Raw genomic sequence first — 20,514 nt, forward strand, 5'->3', positions numbered from 1 at the left:
ACTAATTCTGAGGAAGTACTAATTCAGAATACAGAGGAAAGGAATGTTAATAATGTTGAATTGATTGACAGTGTCATTAATGATCAGAAAGATGAAGGTGTCAATGAAAATTAAGATTTCTAGTGGGCAAAATGATGCAGGCCTATCTGAAATTGGGGAAAGTAGTGTAAGGGCCGATGATGTAAATACAGGAAAAGATGATGATGATTCTGAGGTATCTAACTGTGCTGAATTGTGTTCTGAATCTGAGATGAGAGATGATAATACATTCTCTGAAATTTCAGATTTTGTTTTAATTAATTTACAGCCCACAGATTCACACTTACCCTTTAACTACATGCAATAACAAGCACCACTTACCCTGTGACTACACAAATAATTATTCAAATATATATAAATCAATAAATACTAACTTCCTAAATAAATTTGTTATTTTCCTGATAGTAGCCGCTTTATTTCCCAAATATTACATATTGTTCCCTTATACCGACATGTACTTACTTTATTGCTGTAAATTATGTTTAATTACACAGTGCTTTCAAGGCTGTAATCTAATCGGCTTTCCTGTAGCTCAACCAGTAGAGCGTGGCGCTAGCAATGCCAAGGTCATGGGTTCGATTCCTAGGGAAAGCAAGAACTGACAATAATGTAAAAATGTGTACCTTGAATGCAATGTAAGTCGCTTTGGATAAAAGCGTCTGCTAAATGCATAAATGTAAATGTAAATCTAAAGCATTACCCAAAAAAAAAAGGATCTGGAAATGCGGATGCCGCAGTGAGCTATAATGCATGTTCTTTTTGTTTATTAGAGGTGGAATTCAAATCAAATACTGCCAAACTGACTATACTACTTCTCGATAGGATGTCTACTTCATAAAATGTATAAAAATGATGGAAATATATGGTTCAGATCACTCAAACCATATGGAAATGGAGGCACCCTTATTTGGTCAGTAATGGAGCTTGGATGTCATATAGAGGAAATGTTTGGTATTGCGCCCAAACAATCAGCCGACTTCAGATAACCATAACTTGTGTTTCAGACAACCCTTACGCAAAAGAAGTAGGTATACTTCAAGTTAATTTTAAATATATTTTTAACTATACTTAGTATTCTTAGTATACTTGTATCAATGTGTTACAGGTAAACTTTAAGTGCTCAACTAGGTTTCTCATTTGTACTGCATCTGTACTAGTAATTTACTATTTTAATACAAGTAGTATTTATTTTATTTTTTTAAATTTAGTTTATGAAAGTACACTTGTATTCTCAGTAAACTACTATTTTGGTAGTTTATACGGCAAGTATACTTGTACGTTTTCTTCAAGTGAACGTATTACACAGCTCTGTGGAATAATTTATTCAGATTGGTCAATTGCGCATTCCAGCGGTATGTTATTCCCAGATAACAACTGCTAAAGTGAATAACAACGCTCATCTGGGTACTACGAGTCATCTTAACCAGTACTACTTATTCATAGATGCCACCTACGTCACTACCAAATAGAACGTCGCCATATTTATTCGACTGATCTCGCCCTTTCCATTTGAATGAGACAGAGAGACAGAGATACCTGGAGAAAAATTCTATTTTAGGCTCCGATCCTTATTTGTTACCCCCAGTTTTCTTTTGTCCATTATTATCTGCCCCAGACTTTCCCTAATTGGCCTTCCATGATCTTGTACATAACCCCTCCCCATACAGTGGGGATCGCTTGAAGGCCAATGATTTATATTTAATCATGGGAAATGTAGGTATTATGAAAAAAATGTAAATGTATGACTTTGGTGGTAGTTTGCTCTGACTAGGTAGCGAGTTGTTAGCCAGCTAACATAAGTGGCTAACAGCTGGTAGCTTGCCAGCTGTTAGCCATGGTTAGCAGTCATGGATAGTGTTCTTTAATGTCAGATGTGTTGGTTTTAGGGCTACCCCTTCATGCTACCCCAAATGGTTTTAGGGAATTTGGTGTGCATTTGTAATTGTATTCAGAATGAAATCCTACAAGGACTTCTTAAAAGAACCATATGCAACTAAAATGACATCAATTAATTTTGTAATACAGTAGTAAATGTTTCTTTTGTGAATTCTTCATTGACACAATTATTCAACCCCGTAAAGACTACCTCTCTGAAGAACAGAGGCTCATTGAAGTGTTTTCAATCAGGTATTGAAAACACCTGTGGATGTTCAACCCGATCACACATACTAAATGCGTATAAATAGTACGAGTGTGCAATGTCGTGGAATGTATACGCCAAAACTCATTTTGGCGTGCATATGATACGCTGCTTTTCGCGTGCATATGATACGCACTTTATGGCGTATATATGACACGCGCTTGGGTAGGTTTAGGGTGGTGGGGCGTATATATGACACGCGCTTGGGTAGGTTTAGGGTGGTGGGGTGGGGGGTTCGTATGTATAATACGCCATAAAATGCGTCTCATATGCACGAGAAAAACAGCGTGCCATAGACACGCCAAAATGAGTTTTGGCGTATTCATTCCACAACATTGCACACCCGTACTATTTATACGCATTTTTGTGAGAATACCCTGGGATGTCAGGGAGCAGCAATAAAGCCTAATAAGCACCAATTAGGCAGCTTTAAAATGACTTTGATACTCAGCTCCTAGACATTTACTGGTGTAGTTACAAACATGGTGAAGTCAAGAGAATGGTCTAGGAAGACAAGAGAAGAGGTGATCACTCTTCACAGGAAGGGCAATGGCTATAAGAAGATTGCAAAGATGTTAAACATACCAAGAGACACCATAGGAAGCATCATTCGAAAATTCAAGGCAAAGGGCACTGTTGAAACACTACCTGGTTGTGGCAGAAAGAAGAAGCTGACTTCGACTGCTGTGCACTACCTGAAGCGTAGAGTGGAGAAAAGTCCCTGTGTGACTGCTGAGGAACTGAGAAAAGATTTGTCAGATGTGGCTACTGAAGTTTCTGCTCAGACAATACGCGCACCCTGCGTAATGAAGGCCTTCATGCCAGAACTCCCAGGCGCACCCCTTGCTGTCTCCAAAGCATAAGAAGAGTCGACTGCAGTATGCCAGAAGTCATGTACACAAACCACAGAAGTTTTGGGATAGTGTTCTGTGGACTGATGAAACAAAACTAGAACTGTTTGGGCCCATGGATCAACGCTATGTTTGGAGGAGGAAGAACACGGTCTATGAAGAAAAGAAGACCTTGCCTACTGTGAAGAATGGCGGCGGGGGGGGGGGGGGGGGGGGGTGTCAATCATGCTTTGGGGCTGTTTTGCTTCTGCAGGAACTGGGAAGCTTCAGCGTGTGCAAGGTACCATGAATTCTCTTCAGTACCAGGAGATATTGGATGACAATGTGATGCAGTCCGTCACAAACCTGAGGCTTGGGTGAAATTGGCCCTTTCAACAGGACAATGATCCCAAGCATACCTCCAAGTCCACTAGAGCATGGTTGCAGATTAAAGGCTGGAACATTTTGAAGTGGCCATCGTAGTCACCAGACTTAAATCCGATTGAGAACCTCTGGTGGGACTTAAAGAAAGCAGTTGCAGTGCGCAAGCCTAAGAATGTGACTGAACTGGAGGCTTTTGCCCATGATGAATGGGCGAATATATCTGTAGATCGCTGCAAGGCACTTGTGTCAAGCTGTGCATCACGTTTAAAAGCTGTTATAACTGTAAAAGGATGTTGTACTAAGTACTAAGATTGAATGTCACTTGGGGGTTGAATAAAACGGATAATGATGTAAGACATTTGTGGTTATTTCATTATAAATCTTATGTTATATTTGTCTGACCTACACGTGCCTCTTTGATTTAATTGTAAGCAGGATGACTGAATGATCAAAATCAATGTCAAACCGACCAAAACAATCAATGTCAGTTGGGGTTGTATAATTTTGAACACAACTGTATGTATGAAATTTATGAAAGTATGAAATAATATTTATTTTTTAATAGTTTGTTCTTCACTTAACAGGTCCATCATTCACAGGCTCTTAATACGAAGCCAACATGGCCATGGGTAGTGGTGGAGGAGGCAAGGACTGTCGTCATGGCACACTGCACTTGTATGGCAGGACTGGGAGAGGTGTGCTCCCATGCCGCAGCACTAATGTTCTCACTCCTAGCTGCTGTTGAGCACAGTGAAGGACAGCCATGCACAGATAAAGCATGTGCATGGGAAGAGCCCAGGCAAAAACTTGTGAAATATGATGAACTATCAAACATCTTTCAAAATAAGGAGAAAGACAAAAAACAAGACAAACACCATTACTTGAAATCCACTGATGAGCTCAAGCTGTTTTTTAAAAAGTCTTTTTGCTTTTCAACAGCAGCAACCAGGTATACAGTTTAGAAAGACATAGTAACCATTACTTTTTCTTGCAATTGCATCATGAATACGCTCCAGGAATTATATTTTATGTAACCGTGACATAGTATTTGGGACAATGAAGGCCTTTTACATAAAGTTTGAAATATCATTGCTGACATTACATGTTTTCATCAGATGGGGTCTGCAAAATGAAGACACTGCCAGGGAGTCATACCTGAAGGCCATGAGAGATATCCATGTGAACTTCAGCATTACAGCATTAGGGTTCAGGTTCATTATCAACACAGACCTAACATGGCTAAGAGCATCGCCAGATGGTGTGGTGACCTGTGACTGACAAATGGACAATGCATTTGTCATACATCCACAAATGGACAATAAACAAAATGATTAATAATTGCTATACAAGTAGTTCATTGTAGTTCAGAGGCCACACAAATACTAAGGAGATCTGCACCAGGCTGGGAAGACTGAATCTAAGCAGCTTGGTGAAGAAATCAACTATGGGGGCAATTATTAGAAAATGGAAGACATGCAAGACTACTGATAATCTGCCTTGATCTGGGGTCCACGCAAGATCTCACCCCGTGGGGTCAAAATGATCATAAGAACGGAGACCAAAAATTCCAGAACCACACAAGGGAACCTAGTGAATGACCTGCAGAGAGCTGCGACAAAGTAACAAAGGCTACCATCAGTAACACAATACACCGCCAGGGACGCCAGGGAAATCCTAGAGTGCCAGATGTGTCCCCCTGCTTAAGCCAGTACATGTCCGGGCCACTCTGAAGTTTGCTAGAGAACATTTGGATGATCCAGAAGAGGATTGGAAGAATGTCATATGGTCAGATGAAACCAAAATATTACTTTTTGGTAAAAACGTAACTTTTCGTGCTTGGAAGAGAAATAATGCTATGTTGTGCCATACCTACTGTAAAGCATGGGCGTGGAAACATCATGCTTTGGGGCTGTTTTTCTGCGACAGGACCAGGACGACTGTGTAAACGATCCATGTAAAGAAAATAATGAATGGGGCCATGTATCGTGAGATTTTGTGTAAAAACACTTTTCATCAGCAAGGGCATTGAAAATGAAACGTGGCTGGGTCTTTCAGCATGACAATGATCCCAAACAAACAAAGGAGTGGCTACGTAAGAAGCATTTCAAGGTCCTGGGGTGGCCTAGCTAGTCTCCAGATCTTTACCCCATAGAAAATCTTTGGAGGGAGTTGAAAATCTGAGTTGCCCAGCGACAGCCCCAAAACATCACTGCTCCAGAGATCTGCATGGAGGAATGGGCCAAACTACTAGCAACAGTGTGTAAAAACCTTGTGGTGACTCACAGAAAACTTTTGACCTCTGCCATTGCCAACCAAGGGTATACAACAAAGTACTGAGATGAACTTTTGTTATTGAACAAATACTTATTTCCCACCATATTTCGCAAAAACATTTTTTTTTTTAAAATCAGACCATTTAATTTTCTGGACATTTTTCTCATTCTTCTCTCATAGCTTAAGCATACCTATGATGAAAATTACAGGCCTCTCTCTTCTTTTTAAGTGGGAGAACTTGCACAATTGGTGGCTGACTAAATACTTTTTTGCCCACTGTATATACAGTAAAACATACAAGGAAAGCAATTTTACCACCTCTCTACTCTGTAGGGACTACAGGTGGGCAAATGTTACAAAGAGCACAGCAAATTGTTTCCATTTTGTCAATGGAGGGGTGTCCTTGCTCGCCGGCTTGGCAGAGGGACAGAGGGATGGTGGTCTGAAGAATAGTGTACTTATTCCTCACCAGGCCAATGACTCGCTCCACGTGGATCCTGATGGCTGCCAGTCCCCTTGTTGCCTCTAGCTCCAGTGGATGCATCTGTTGCTCTCCTTTGGTAAACACTGGTATTTTAAATTGAGCACAATACAGACCCACTGTTTCTTTCACATTGAAGCATCTAGCAGCTAGAATGACATCTCCTGGTGACAATTTATCAAGTAAGGCACAATTTTCCGTTATGTGCTTGTCACGTGCGCAACCACTCCTTCCTTTTGACACCTTAATATAACACCTTGTAGTGTTATTGAGATAAGGTATTTTGCAGTGTTGTGGTGCTTGTACTGTGAGTATGTCTGTGCATGGCATCTCAGGTTGCTTGGCTTTCTATAAATATTTCAAAACAATCAATAATGGAGGTGCAGTTCTAAAAGTTGATACACATTGGGAGACTATTTTAATTTTTTTCTTTTGGTGGCCATAAGATTAGATCTGATAGTCTAAAATACATTAAGGGGGGGGGGGGGGGGGTGAAACACTCAGTTTCAGTCAATCTCATGTCAATCTTGAGTACCTATAGAGTAGTATTGCATCATTCATATCTCCGAAAAGTCTTTAGTTTTATTATATTTATAAAAGAAATATGGGCTGTACAGAGTCTTTCCGGGAAAAAAACGAGCGCCTGGAGGCGTATCGTGTGGGCGGAGCTAAAGAATGACGAGCACACCCAAAGCGGTGACGTCCTCAAGCGTGGAGAAACCCATGGCTATCGATCTCAGCTAATAGATATATAATCCAGAATCATTCGGAGGCTGAAATAAATTGAACAGGAGAAACAGCAACAGCAGGACGTCTGTCTCTGTGGTATGTACTGTATTTAGTGGCCTGTCAACATTTGTGTGTCTTTACTCGCAGTTTATGAGGACATGATTCGGTTTATGGACTATTGTAAGCGACTTAACCTTAGCAGTAGCAAGCAAAACGGTTTTGCACGTCAGACTAGTTTAACGTTATACATAGAACAGCAATGGAGTCCGTTAGCACGTGTGAATGACGAAGCACGCGATCGTGTCGTTTACTGATGTTTACTCACGCGACGATAGCCAACAGCACAGACATTTGAAGCAGTTTTACTCACCGGCTGCTTCCAAAGCAGGACCGAACCTTTATCGCTGGGACCACTCCTTCAAAAACACACTTCTTTGGTATGATTTGGTGAAATCATGACAGCAGTGACTGTGGAAATCCACTTTGCGACGCGACTGAAGCGATGTTGTGAAGCTTCCCGTCATTTCTGCATTCAAATCGGTTCAAATGCAGCGCTGCCTTCCCGGAATGCTGTGCTGAAGTGTTGAAGTCGCTTGATGTCACCCATAGGAATAAAGTGGAGCGCGGTGCGTGGTGTTTATGGGCGTGCATTTCCTCTCTCGCTCTTGTCACACATGCGCGCGCGCACCCTACCGGGAGAAGAGCCCGTACGGCCCATACAAGGACATTCCGCTCTATTAACGTCAAGCCGACCCATACTCGAAAAAAACTCTCCGAAACTTGTGAGAAACCGGAAGGAGTATTGTTGACACAGAATTACTCCATCAAACGTCCAACATTAGTTTTTGAAACTTTGTCTATGTTTAGGAAGGGAATCCAAGTCTTTAACAGTGTAAAAAGCTCAGTATGCATGAAACAGCATTTCACCCCCCTTTAAGTATTCTAAAATAGTCAAAAATATAGTAAGTGCTATTGAATGAACACTCTGATGACAGTTGACTTAGATATTCCAAAAAGGTAAGCAAAAAAGTAAAGTGGCACATTAAGCCTCACTCTCATTAATGTTAGGATCAAATATTGCATGGTGTGATTGCTTGTCCAACTTTAAGTAATTCCAATAGAAAATTAAACAAAACAATATATTTGGCGAAGGACGGAAGACCTGTGAGTTCCAGCACCATGGTGTGATTATCCCTGAATGCCTCCTCATTCATGGACCGCTCCCTGCCCTTTAAGGGTTAGTTCACCCAAAAATGAAAACTCTGTCAATAAATACTTACCCTAATGTTGTTCAACATCCGCAGGACCTCCGTTCATTTTCGGAACACAGTTTAAGATATTTTATATTTAGACCGAGAGCTTTCTTTTTCGCTATTGAATGTATGCACAGTATACTGTTCCTTTAGCCTGGATGCCAGCCGAACTCAGCCTCCTCCCACAACATTTGAGCTGGGGTGGTTCGGTCTGGACTCGATCCACAGAGGAGTGATTATGCCTGAACAGAAACTGTTTAGACCAATGAAATCATCAGGGCGGGCTTTAGACGATAATGGACAGATGATAAACAGTAACATAATTACCAGGCGCTTGGATTATATTTGTTCAAATCCTAAATGGAGAGCTTGTTCGTATATGCATCCACCTTCACTATTTCTCTCTGAAATGATGATCATGTTGGTAAGTACTCTGTGTATCCTCTGTTTTTTTTTACAACACCGGCAACGATCTTTATTCCAGAGCCGTATCTATGGCTCTGGTTTATTCCTGCGTCCATGCAGATAGGGTTGCCAAGTTTCGGATCGGATGATTCGGATCGCCAATGTCACATGATTTCGGCAGTTTGACACGTGATCCTAATGTAATGTAATCAATACGCCGTTTCATAACCGTTTGAATCTTTGTTTGCGTATTGAAAACAAACACGGAAGACAATGGATGCAGTCTTTATAATCTAGCTATCTTTTTAATGAACTTCCTGTACACTTACAAAAAGTTCTCATTGCTTCGGTTTTCATGTAGGGACCCTCATTATGCTACAGTTGAAATGTATATAAATTACATTTTCTTTAGAGTTTAATAAGACGGTATGTAAAACAATGTAAAAAAAAAAAGTGTATTTCAAAGGCTACTCAATCAAAAGAACAGGGGGACTATTCAGTCATTATTAACAGAATGACTGAGGGACAGAAACGTTAGGCTAGGGGCCCTGTTCTTCGTACCTCGCTTAATACATCAGAGATGATTTGACAGATCCCAGATCTTTTAATCGTGATAACTGATCTCTGGCTAATTTGGTTCTTTAAACAAATTTGCAGATTGGATTAATATATCTGGATTAAGTTATCTGAGATCACTGCTTGTGCCTGTGTTCCCTGAAAAGGACAGAGTAGTCGATACTCGAAACCACGATCAGCAATGCAGCGATTGGCTGGCGTCAAGACAACGTAATGACATCATATAATAAAAAAAAAAAAAAAAAACTTTTTATAAGGATTTTTATAAGGAAACAGACAAACGACCAAACCAACACAAAAGTTAGATAAATTAAATGTGCACTGTTTTGATGAACAGGATTCCCAATGATATTCACAATTTTATAATATTTGTACACACTTCAAATTTATTTCAATGTCGTAATTTCATTTTTAATTCAATTTGAAGCAGATTTGTTATGTGACAGTATTAAAGTTTCTTAACGGTCAAGATCAAATTATCTGCTTCTCTTGAGCTGCATCAAGCCACTCCCATAATGTCCGTCATCACTCACATTAATGCACGACGGAGAATAACTGCACAATGAGTGTAAACTATACTAGTTACTATAACGTAATTATTCCATCACAATTCACAAATAAATCTCTCAATCTCTCACTGTGTCTACAGTATTACACGCACATTTTACACACATTTTTTATATTCTTTTAAAATAAACTTTTATATTTATTATTATTTAAAATTATTATTACCCCTGGTTCAGTAATGAAGACTTGTAATAAAGTAGCAGTGGCTGGGACAGATTTTAAGTATCACCTCAAGATGCAATCTAATCCTGTTTACATGAAATAAGCTCCTGAGCAGGTTTAAGCTGACGGACCTGTTGCTATGACAGCAAGTCCAGGATGCGCTTCGAAGAATCAAACAATCCGAGATCAAACCAAATCATCAACAATCAAATCCAGCTAACTGAGTTAGCCATGTACGAAGAACAGGCCCCTGGCAGAAGGTCAAAACCACAGTAGCAGACTGATCAGTAAACAAACACAAGGGGAATCAAAAAGGCAGAGATGAGTAAGCAGGCAGAAGGTCCAAACACAGTTATCAGTAGTGATGTTACCCCTGATACTGAGGCTTCGAAGTGTGTCGAGAACGTCAGGCACCTCTCATCGGAGCTCCGTATCGAGGCTTGTATTGTTTTAGTGACGTGACGTCACTGACGATGTTCGAAGCCTCGTTTGAGTGCAGCGCTTCGAGAAAGGGTTCACTTTTGGAGGGATGCTTCGACTATAGGATGTGTCAAACTACACAAGCACTACCACTACCCTCTCTCAAGTCCACCCAATCTAAAGAACTCCATTTCCCTCTGTTAAACAAAAGTACTCCCCAGTTACAAAATTATGAAACAATAAGCATATACATGTGTGTATATATATATGGGTGGGTGGGTAATTTATTTTTTACTACCGTTTAACGTTTGACGCCATATTTACATTAAATACAAATATACTGCCGTTTACTAAACGACTGTTTGGAGCAGACAAAATTACGGAAATCACCAAGTTTTTAACTGTGACTATAGTGTAGCGGTAAAATGCATGACAAAGTTCTGACGCAAATCAATCAGGGGTTCTAATCCCCCTTTATCCACACTTGTTCTACTCCCTTTTCACATCACATATCATATCAGAAAGGCATTTATTTTTTATAAAAATGGAGAAAATATTAGAAAAGTGGAAATAAAGCATCTAACGTGTTTAATAATAAGTGTTTTTTTTTTTTGGTTAGGGGTAGCTAGACAGACATGTACTGAATTAGAGACGATAAAAGTGAATGGTCCAACATCATTGGTCATAAAAAGTGGTGGGTCTTGTCTACAGGGAGTGCAGAATTATTAGGTAAGTTGTATTTTTGAGGATTAATTTTATTATTGAACAACAACCATGTTCTCAATGAACACAAAAAACTCATTAATATCAAAGCTGAATATTTTTGGAAGTTTTTAGTTTTAGCTATTTTAGGGGGATATCTGTGTGTGCAGGTGACTATTACTGTGCATAATTATTAGGCAACTTAACAAAAAACAAATTTATACCCATTTCCATTATTTATTTTTACCCGTGAAACCAATAACATCTCAACATTCACAAATATACATTTCTGACATTCAAAAACCAAACAAAAACAAATCAGTGACCAATATAGCCACCTTTCTTTGCAAGGACACTCAAAAGCCTGCCATCCATGGATTCTGTCATTGTTTTGATCTGTTCACCATCAACATTGCGTGCAGCAGCAACCACAGCCTCCCAGACACTGTTCAGAGAGGTGCACTTGTGGCAATTATAAATGAATGCTCGCAGAGGGGTTCAATACCTTTCTACAGGACGTCAGACCTGGATATAAATAGACTCCGAAATAAAGATTTACATAAACACCAACTACGCCACCCCGAGTGATCTCATTCCCGGGGAACAATCCTTAATAATTGAGCAAAGCTCACACGTTCGTTACGGCTGAGTCAGGTATCAGACATGGGTTGAGTACAAAAAGATAACTTTATTTAAAACCCATTAAACTATTTCAACACACAAACACTAATCAAAAAGAACAAAATACCACTTCAGAATTGGAGACGGACACTCCCAAGCAGGATGAACACAGCGATCACACGTGCACACTCACACCACAGCACACCTCACTGTGAACATGGCACTCAGGAAGGAAACCCACCACCGTAACACAGGAAGATGCTGGTCATCTGCAGCAGCTAGAAAAGATCATTTGAACCACACACACACACACACACACAATAAACCACTTGAAAATCAGATTAATAAACAGATATGCATATAAACAACATAAACATATAAAGCAATATAATTTAATTGCAACCAAAGTAAACACAAAGACAACACCAAAACGACTGGTGACAGTTAAATGGCTGTTTATTGCAAGCCATTCATGGCTTTGAGTCACTTTTGTTACTCACGAGTGTTGAGTTTCACTAAAAGTCGAAGCACCACGTCACAGGCCCAGAACGGCGGTTCAGCTGATCCTGTACCACTGAAAATGCTACAGACATGCACAAGTAAAAAGAATGAAACGCTATGGTGCAGCGAACCCCTCAAACTGCAACAGACGAGCGGATACGCCGATTTAATCCAGCAGTGGATCGCGCACTCGCACCCCTCATGTCCCAAGAGCAATGGAAGTCAGTATAAAAGTTCCGATGATGTAAAGCAGAGCAGAAACGCAGAATTCAACGACCGTTTGGATAAGACCAAAAGCCCACTGCAACGTCCTTTGCACGTTGACCTAAACCTGTTGTTTAAGACAGCATCAGACAGGTTTAACGAACAAGCCCCCAACATTGATACAGTTAACCCAAAACCCAAGCCTACCTGTTATTTGGCGACTCATATGACACAGAAAATGCGGGTTACACGGGTTTCCATAGAAACGGCTGTTGCCGAAGGCATCCCGAAAAGCTCCTCAGTCCACCCTTTAACGAAATAAAACCCTGAAACCCTGTATGCTGGCCAAACAAAACAGATCACAATGCAATCTCGGACAGCAGATCCTACCTCTCAGACATTCACACACGCCCCGCCGGAAGTACGGTGGCTCGCTCACAAGCGTGGAGGAAGATGCACACACATAGCGTCATTGTGACCACTCTTATATGCTACCAAATAAGGAGACTCCTCCTACCAACAACGTGCATACTGCTACACACTGTTTTCCCTCCTTGTAAATCGCACATTTGATGATGGACCACAGGTTCTCAATGGGGTTCAGATCAGGTGAACAAGGAGGCCATATCATTAGATTTTCTTCTTTTATACCCTTTCTTGCCAGCCATGCTGTGGAGTACTTGGACGTGTGTGATGGAGCATTGTCCTGCATGAAAATCATGTTTTTCTTGAAGGATGCAGACTTCTTCCTGTACCACTGCTTGAAGAAGGTGTCTTCCAGAAACTGGCAGTAGGACTGGGAGTTGAGCTTGACTCCATCCTCAACCCGAAAAGGCCCCACAAGCTCATCTTTGATGATACCAGCCCAAACCAGTACTCCACCTCCACCTTGCTGGCGTCTGAGTCGGACTGAAGCTCTCTGCCCTTTACCAATCCAGCCACGGGCCCATCCAGACTCACTCTCATTTCATCAGTCAATTAAACCTTAGAAAAATCAGTCTTGAGATATTTCTTGGCCCAGTCTTGACGTTTCAGCTTGTGTGTCTTGTTCAGTGGTGGTCGACTTTCTGCCTCTTACCTTGGCCATGTCTCTGAGTATTGCACACCTTGTGCTTTTGGGCACTCCAGTGATGTTGCAGCTCTGAAATATGGCCAAACTGGTGGCAAGTGGCATCTTGGCAGCTGCACACTTGACTTTTCTCAGTTTACGGGCAGTTCCCAGTTATTTTGCGCCTTGGTTTTTCCACACGCTTCTTGCGACCCTGTTGACTATTTTGAATGAAACGCTTGATTGTTCGATGATCACGCTTCAGAAGCTTGGCTATTTTAAGACTGCTGCATCCCTCTGCAATAAATCTCACTATTTTTGACTTTTCTGAGCCTGTCAAGTCCTTCTTTTGACCCATTTTGCCAAAGGAAAGGAAGTTGCCTAATAATTATGCACACCTGATATAGGGTGTTGATGTCATTATACCACACCCCTTCTCATTACAGAGATGCACATCACCTAATATGCTTAATTGGTACTAGGCTTTCCAGCCTATACAGCTTGGAGTAAAGCCGGGCATACACTGTGCGATTTTCGTCCGATTTCGAGCCGAATTCTGACTTGTGCGACTCTTTTTTGGGTCGGGCTGATTTTCAGGTTTATCGTGCGTCGTTTGTTGTGAGGTGTTCGTGCAGTGTACAGGGGGAAACGAGAGGCGTCAAACCTCTCACGATCGGGAATCGGATGGTCGGATGAAGTTCTGGCGTGTCAGAAATTCTGCTCGCCCCTCGTGAGGTTATCGCACAGTTGAAGCAGAACCTCAAACTGATTGCCCTATTTCCCCTCACTGCGCCTGCGCCAAAGCAGAAGTTCAACCATTTCATTTTTAAAAGCATTAAGGAAGAAAACGAAAAGAGGGAGATCTTTAATTATGTAGGCAGCTATCAAATAACAGAAATTAAGTAAACTGTTGTGCCTCCAGTTCCCTTTCGAAAGGGAACTCGAGCTGCGTCAGCTGACGCTATGGGGAACGCCTCCAGCGTGACCGGTGTCTGAACTACTATCAAACCACAGCAATCCTATTGACCGGCGACAGCCTATGATGTCATCAAGGTGCGACCAGGAAGTATATAAGGGCGCCTTGCAAACATGACACCAGCATCTTCGTCTTCAGGGACTGTTTTTGTCTGAATGCTTCAAATCAAAGGTAATCCAGATTCATTTATTTTCTGCCTGGGATTAAGAGCATGCACAGTCAAGCTCTTGTGGAGTCATTTGTTCGATTGTGTGTAATGTGAGCGAAGTTTTCAATCCGAGATCGCTCCGTTCTCGTCTAGCGCTCTTCCTGAGGGAAGAGCGTTTTTGCATCTGAGATTAGTGATGTGATCCCCGCTCACGCTGAGGCTGAGCGCGGATGCACGTCACATTCCCTCGGATGGGGTCGCCGATCGCCGCGAGGGGATGTTTCCCTCCGGCGATCTAGCGACTGACGAGACTAATCACGAATGCTCGTAGGGATGGCTGGTGAGAAGGGAAATTAATTTCTCAGCCATCCTGACTGTGTATGCTGAGCCGATGGCTGTTATGAGCGCGCTGCATGCAGGCTGCGGCCGTCATGTGGGCGCATTAAAGGAGAGATCGCTCGTATAAACGGAACGATCGATTTCTCCCCGGCCATAAAACCGTCGGCTCAGTTGAGCTTTTCCATTCCTTCCTGATCTCCTGACTGAGATCGTGAGGGTATGGAAGAACCCATATTCAGTGTATTCACGGACATCAGCGGGTGTTAAATGCTGATGTTTGGAGGATGGGTGTTCTAGCTCCAACCCTGCCATCTGAGCTTCTTTCAACTATGTTTCAAGAAGTTTAGATGGCGGGGCATACACGGCAGCGGGTCAGCCTGGTGCTACTTTTACGCCGTGTCGGTGTTGCAAGTATACTGGGAAGACCTGCTGAGGGATCTCAATCAGGGAAAATACCCTGACCCGCGGCGCAGCTGTGCGCCATATCAGCGATAGCAGGGCCTGAGGGCCCATGATCTGCTATCAGGTAGCGGGCCTCACCAGGCCTCCCTGAGGTCGTTCCCTGGTCTCAGTGCCGGCTACGAGTAGCCTGGCAAGTAGTAGGCCCTGCGGGGCCTCCCAGGGGGAATGAGTTCCTTGGACGGAGACACATAACTGGCTCAAGCTGACAGCTAGTGGTTCCTGCCATCAGGCTTCGGTCCTAGCCGGCAGCACCTGATGGCGGGCGCATACTCTAGCACGACGAGTTTACACTGCTGCTATGCGGTCCTTACATGACAGGGACTTGCATAGGTTGCCTACAGCATGGTACCTACCAGGCAGGCTTAAGAGCTCCCCTCTTAGGAGGGTTGTCTGTGAGCTTACGGCCGCCTGGGCCTGGTCAGTTGGTCGCAGGCCCCTCGGGGCCTCCCTGTGAGATCAGCCTGTAGGCCTTCTCAGGCCTCCTGAGCACCCCTGTAATGTATGTGCTCGGTAGATCCTAGGATCGAGCAGCTGACTCCCCTCGCTAGCAAGGGTGGGAAAGCACTACGCTGAGCGCTGTTCTCCAGGATAGCCCGTCTCTGAGTTCCGGCCTGAGGCGGACACTGCCAGTTCGCAGTCCCTCAGCTTGATGCCTCTCCAGAGGCGAGTTTCCAGAGGCTCTGTTGTTAACAGACTGGGCTGGCAGACGGAAGCGTCCCGCATAGTGACGCCAGGTCAAGCCTCCCTGGTGGCATTCGGTGAAGTTCTTCCCGAATAGTGACTGGCTGGGGCGCCCTCGGGTCCCCTAGCCACATTCCCTTTAAAGGAACCCCTTCTGTCGAACAGGTTGGTTCCAGGCCTTTGAGCGGCCGGGGTAGGGTACATGAAGGTGCCCCAAGGCCACAGCTCGGGCTATGACCGTAGGGAATGCTGTCACTGACAGCCTAATGTGACCAGAGGGGGAGTGGTTCAGGCATTTCAGTTGAATTTGCTTGTCCTGACAGTTGTCACTGCCAGTAGGCATGCACTCCCCTCGGCATGGCGGCGTGGGTATATCGTTCCCCATAGCGTCAGCTGATGCAGCTCGAGTTCCCTTTCGAAAGGGAACGTCCCCGGTTACGAATGTAACCTTAGTTCCCTGAGAACAGGGAACGAGACGCTGCGTCACTTTTGCCATGCCTCGGGGCCTGCCTGCGAACAGTCCCTTCAGACGAAGAAGCTGGTGTCATGTTTGCAAGGCGCCCTTATATACTTCCTGGTCGCACCTTGATGACATCATAGGCTGTCGCCGGTCAATAGGATTGCTGTGGTTTGATAGTAGTTCAGACACCGGTCACGCTGGAGGCGTTCCCCATAGCGTCAGCTGACGCAGCGTCTCGTTCCCTGTTCTCAGGGAACTAAGGTTACATTCGTAACCGGGGACGTTTGTGTTGTATATATCCAGTGCATCTTATTCATTTAGCTAGTTGATCATTAATTTACTTGTTTTACTTTCACATTTTATTTTTTTAATATTAATTCATATTTAACCGTTGTCCATCTTGACACAATGTCATGTTGTGTTGTTTTTCTTCATGAACGCGAGTCAGTGGATATCCCGCAATGCGCAGTTTAAACGCAGTCTCAAACCCAGTCCATTATTCACTACAGAAAGTGAAAGTAAAATCTGACAAGCTTTCGGCGCATATTCTCAGACAACGAGAGATAAATGTAATTCAACATACTGATAACGTAGCCTATTGCCTTTTCTTTCTTATTTATTTTCTTAATATTTCTATTTTGGTCCATATTGTGAGAAAAAAATAGAAGAGAAGTAGGCCCATTTTGTGTTAAACAAGATGTTTTTAGATAAATCTGCTCTTACTTTTCATTGAGACAGACATTATTATTGCAGTGTTCTGACATTATAATCATATAATTAGACCTATAATTCCTTGTTTAATCGGGCTAAATGTTTTTAAATAGTGAGGAGTAATCTATCTATTATTTTATTATGCAGTGTGTCGATTATGCATTATTGTTGGCGGGAGGGGGGAAATTAATGTAATATCAATTTAATAATAAAAGTAGGCCTACTCTTAATAATAATAATTTTATACATAAATTCTAAATCCTCTTGATATCAATAGCTGATGCATTTACCTCTCTATAATACACCATGGTATCGTCGCCACGGGGGTTTTATTGCGCATTTTTCACCCGTACAGTGTGAGCAGTCAAGACGCGCTCGACGGTCGGACCGCACAGTGAGAGCACATCAATCGTGAGCTTTGGCTTTACATCGTATGCGATCTACTCGTACAGTGTGAGTAGGTAACCTTGCTGAAAACGCATAGAAATCGCACAGTGTATGCCAAGCTTTAGACAACATGCATAACGAGGATGATGCGATCAAAATACTAATTTGCCTAATAATTTGCCTAAATATATATATATATATATATATATATATATATATATATATATATATATATATATATATATATAGAGAGAGAGAGAGAGAGAGAGAGAGAGAGAGAGAGAGAGAGAGAGAGAGAGAGAGAGACCTGCTGGTCAATGCAAACATTGATTTTATATATATATATATATATATATATATATATATATATATATATATATATATATATATATATATATATATATATATATATATAAATAAAATCAATTTTTGCATTCGAAGCCTCAAGAAATGAACCACTTTTCAACACATCAGGCTGGAAAGCTTCAAAGCTTCATGAAGCTTAATTTCGCCACCACTAGTTATCAGTCCAAACAAGGATACCCAAGCAAAAGGAAGATCCAACAAACATAAGTCAGGAAAGAGGCAGAATCGTACACAGGCAAACAGTCAGGAAACTTTTGGAACCGCTTGGTAAGGCAGCAGAACTGGCAATACTTCGCAATGAACAAACACACGGCCTCTTTCTAAATACAGCTCAAACAGTAAATGAGAGTAGAAGCAGAGGAAGTGGCACACTGTCAGTACTCAGGGGAGGGCTCCCTCTGCTGGTGTGGTGTTATAGGTTTAAGTTTTTAGTTGTAACACGCATGGTTTAAAACTTTACACACATATCAGGATGACGTAACTTAGTGTATTTACTAATTGCCATGTCAACATTATTCAGAGGAAAAAATTGTGGCAAAATTAAAACATTTATTTAACCATAGCAAAAGTTTTGTGTTTATTTAAAATAAGACAAATCTGATATTATTTTATTGTTATATCTGTTATTTAACACTTCAATGCTGATATAAACCATGCAGTTTAAATCACGTTGTAACACTGCATTACAACGAGCCCCTATTAGAACTACGGTCAAGAGAAACCATGAGAAAAGGGTGAATAATAACTGAGAGTCAATGGTCAGAAATTATTTGTTATTATTATGATTTTAACAATGCTGTACAGCTGTATTTAGCGATGTGTTTGTTGTCAAATTCAAAAAACAAAACAAAAAATTAAAAATGCCATTATTTTAAAAAGTGACTAATTATATTTTATTGACAAAATATTTTAGTTTGCTTTGTATATATATTTTTTTATTAGATCAGATAACATTTTAATCTGTAATTTAATCATGTTTGTACCCCACCTAAGGGGCATGTTGTCACATTTCACTTCCATTCTTTCAGGGGAAAAGTATACACTGTATTAATAAAACAAAACCACATAATTGTACTAGACGTGTGAAATGAATGTGGGGAAAAATAAATACTCTAAACCCCAAGTGGGTCCTGCACACTGCGATTTTTCAAAATCTTTTGCGAATGTCCCTTGTCAGACTACGAACATGATCGCCATGTCACACTGTAAGATCTCAGTTGACATTAATGTCAGACTGCACGATAGTGAAGGCGTGCTAAAAACGGACGCGCAAGAAAACTCACCCGGAGTTTTATATCATCAATGAATGACGCGTTCAGTGGCAATGAGCTGCATTACACGCGGGACTGAAATGCTGGCTATAAAGAAATCTCTAGTACTCGTTTTGGTCATAGTTTCTCTTGAAAAACAGAGATATTTGACTGTCGTCGTAGGAGAAGTCACACTGCAGTATTGTGTGCCAAATCTTCTGACACTGCCAGAATTTCGTCTGAGGTCAAATTTGATCGCAGCGCTCATTAATCGGCTGCCGGTGAACATGACAGACTAACGACCAAAGACGTCAGATTTTAGCCTAGGATCTGAGGAATCTTTTAGGATTTGCTAAATTTGTCCCAGACGGCCAAATCGTGGGCAAAATCGCACAGTGTGCACCCGGCTTAAGCCCCAAGTGGATTTAGACAAACTGAGAAAGCCAAAAAGCGTTAGGTTGTCCCCTGCTCTCCCTTACTTAAGTGCAATTTTAAAGGGGTCATATAATGGTACATGCACTTTTACAAGTTGTTTGAACGGAAATGTGTGTTGGCAGTGCATGTACACAACCATCCTTTTTTATCTCCTTATATGTTTTCTCCTGTCTCAATTCAAGCCGTTCGACCATGTGACGCCACACACGCCCCTTCCACGATTGATAACTGACAGCAGCGTTTCAACACAGACCCGCCCTGAGCGAGCTCATCACAGTCCGCCATTGTGGATATGCTGAAGCAGAATGGTGTCTAAGCGATTGTGCTGTTCAATGCCTTCAAGTTTGCGCAGCGCAAATAATTTCTAACCAGACTGCTTTATAACCGAGGGTCAGTATAAAGCAGGTTTTGCTAAGAAGCTGCTCCTCAATAAAATTTAGGCACTTTTCCTGCTGCTCCTCCAGAAGTAGTAAGTGTAGCTTGAAAAGCTTCACGATGAATGCAGCTAACTTACATTACAGTATGCTTTCTATGTATGACGTTCTCAATATAATTCATAATCCCATATTTATAATGAACAACGCGTTATGGTTATTGTGTTAATACAAACTGTGTACACTAGTTATAAAGTTAATGTGGTAACACTAAAGTTAATGTGGTAACACGTGTCACTCACCCTTGTTGTAATATTGTTGCAGTTGTCCAGTGGGTTCTTGTTTGTCTGTGTTTTTCCTCGTAGGAGTTTCCTCTTCGTTCCAGATCCTTGGATTCCTCTGGTTTAGTGTGCCCGTTGCTTCCCTGTGTCACGGTGTCGGCGGATCTTCCACCTGCCACCATTGCCCATACTGGACTGGACCTGTTCTTTGCATCTCTGAACTTTTCTGTGCTTTGTCACTGTTAAAACTGAGAGTAATAAACAACTTTTCATACTCACTATTGGATCTTCCTGTTTTTCTGTCACAG

The sequence above is a fragment of the Pseudorasbora parva genome, chromosome 8 (genome assembly GCF_024679245.1).
Source record: "Pseudorasbora parva isolate DD20220531a chromosome 8, ASM2467924v1, whole genome shotgun sequence".
NCBI classification, from domain to species: Eukaryota; Metazoa; Chordata; class Actinopteri; order Cypriniformes; family Gobionidae; genus Pseudorasbora; species Pseudorasbora parva.